This window comes from Gymnoscopelus microlampas, assembly GCF_963454915.1.
Source record: "Gymnoscopelus microlampas genome assembly, chromosome: 17".
NCBI lineage: Eukaryota > Metazoa > Chordata > Actinopteri > Myctophiformes > Myctophidae > Gymnoscopelus > Gymnoscopelus microlampas.
In genome coordinates, this window is record NC_139954.1 from 49,942,407 (window position 1) to 49,944,906 (window position 2,500).

The 2,500-nt window shown below is 33.2% G+C and overlaps 1 protein-coding gene across 2 annotated transcripts in view; it reads right to left on the bottom strand.

Annotated features, from left to right (window-relative positions):
- The window catches only part of poglut2 (protein O-glucosyltransferase 2), a 19,294-nt gene that overhangs the window by 5,298 nt on the left and 11,496 nt on the right, over window positions 1–2,500 (bottom strand). The window lies entirely within an intron of this gene.

Here is a 2,500-nt window from a genome sequence, read left to right on the forward strand (position 1 = left end):
TCTCTTATATGTATAGTAGTGTGTCTGTCTGTCTGTCTCTTATATGTATAGTAGTGTATATGTGTCTGTCTCTTATATGTATAGTAGTGTGTATATGTGTCTGTCTCTTATATGTATAGTAGTGTGTATATCTGTCTGTCTCTTATATGTATAGTAGTGTGTATATCTGTCTGTCTCTTATATGTATAGTAGTGTGTATATGTGTCTGTCTCTTATATGTATAGTAGTGTGTATATGTGTCTGTCTCTTATATGTATAGTAGTGTGTATATGTGTCTGTCTCTTATATGTATAGTAGTGTGTATATGTGTCTGTCTCTTATATGTATAGTAGTGTGTATATCTGTCTGTCTCTTATATGTATAGTAGTGTGTATATGTGTCTGTCTCTTATATGTATAGTAGTGTGTATATGTGTCTGTCTCTTATATGTATAGTAGTGTGTATATGTGTCTGTCTCTTATATGTATAGTAGTGTGTATATCTGTCTGTCTCTTATATGTATAGTAGTGTGTATATGTGTCTGTCTCTTAAATGTATAGTAGTGTGTATATCTGTCTGTCTCTTATATGTATAGTAGTGTGTATATCTGTCTGTCTCTTATATGTATAGTAGTGTGTATATGTGTCTGTCTCTTATATGTATAGTAGTGTGTATATGTGTCTGTCTCTTATATGTATAGTAGTGTGTATATGTGTCTGTCTCTTATATGTATAGTAGTGTGTATATGTGTCTGTCTCTTATATGTATAGTAGTGTGTCTGTCTGTCTGTCTCTTATATGTATAGTAGTGTATATGTGTCTGTCTCTTATATGTATAGTAGTGTGTATATGTGTCTGTCTCTTATATGTATAGTAGTGTGTATATCTGTCTGTCTCTTATATGTATAGTAGTGTGTATATGTGTCTGTCTCTTATATGTATAGTAGTGTGTATATGTGTCTGTCTCTTATATGTATAGTAGTGTGTATATGTGTCTGTCTCTTATATGTATAGTAGTGTGTATATGTGTCTGTCTCTTATATGTATAGTAGTGTGTATATCTGTCTGTCTCTTATATGTATAGTAGTGTGTATATGTGTCTGTCTCTTATATGTATAGTAGTGTGTATATGTGTCTGTCTCTTATATGTATAGTAGTGTGTATATGTGTCTGTCTCTTATATGTATAGTAGTGTGTATATGTGTCTGTCTCTTATATGTATAGTAGTGTGTATATCTGTCTGTCTCTTATATGTATAGTAGTGTGTATATGTGTCTGTCTCTTATATGTATAGTAGTGTGTATATGTGTCTGTCTCTTATATGTATAGTAGTGTGTATATGTGTCTGTCTCTTATATGTATAGTAGTGTGTATATCTGTCTGTCTCTTATATGTATAGTAGTGTGTATATGTGTCTGTCTCTTAAATGTATAGTAGTGTGTATATCTGTCTGTCTCTTATATGTATAGTAGTGTGTATATCTGTCTGTCTCTTATATGTATAGTAGTGTGTGTATGTGTCTGTCTCTTATATGTATAGTAGTGTGTATATATGTCTGTCTCTTATATGTATAGTAGTGTGTATATGTGTCTGTCTCTTATATGTATAGTAGTGTGTATATGTGTCTGTCTCTTATATGTATAGTAGTGTGTATATATGTCTGTCTCTTATATGTATAGTAGTGTGTATATGTGTCTGTCTCTTATATGTATAGTAGTGTGTATATGTGTCTGTCTCTTATATGTCATCATGATGTGTGTGCATAAGGATCTCATCTTAAACAAGCTCAGTGCTTAATGAGTCTTCTAGTTTAGTAGACCTTGTATTGTGAATTTGTACTTCTATGTACTGATGTTCTCATGTCTTACTAAATAAAGTACATCAATCAATCATCAATCAATACTGAGGAGAAGGAGGAGGAGTTAAATGTTGATCTGGTACTAATACTGAGAGACATAACATAATAACATAATAACATAATAACATAATAATGTAGATAATAAACCATTTAACGTCAGTCTGCTTCTAGTTAACATTAAAGAAAAGTCCAGTAGATGGCAGTATTAACCCATTAAAACCAGGAACACATCTGTGTGACCACTTTAACTATTATTTTATACTTTGGCAATTAAAAAATAGCAGATCTACAAGCTCAGAGCGCGGCACAGAGTGCAACGCTATGAGCTTGTAGATCTGCTATTTTGGAAAGATCTTGAAAATGTGTGCAAAGCACTGGTCAGAGCAGAGCCCCCTAGTGCAGTGGTTCTCAAAAACTTTTTCATGTCAAGGACCCCCAAATTGACACTTATTAACCCCCATTTGAAAATATATGCCAGGGACCCCCATAAGAGAAGATTTTTACGGCTCTAGCAGTGATTCTCAACCATTTTAATTTCAAGGACCCCCAGTTTGACATGCATTAGGGCTACAGACCCCCATTTAATGGCATTTATATCTCTGGGACCCCAATTCATATTGTAAAATCAATGTTAATCTAACTCTGAGAGTGTACAAATGGAACC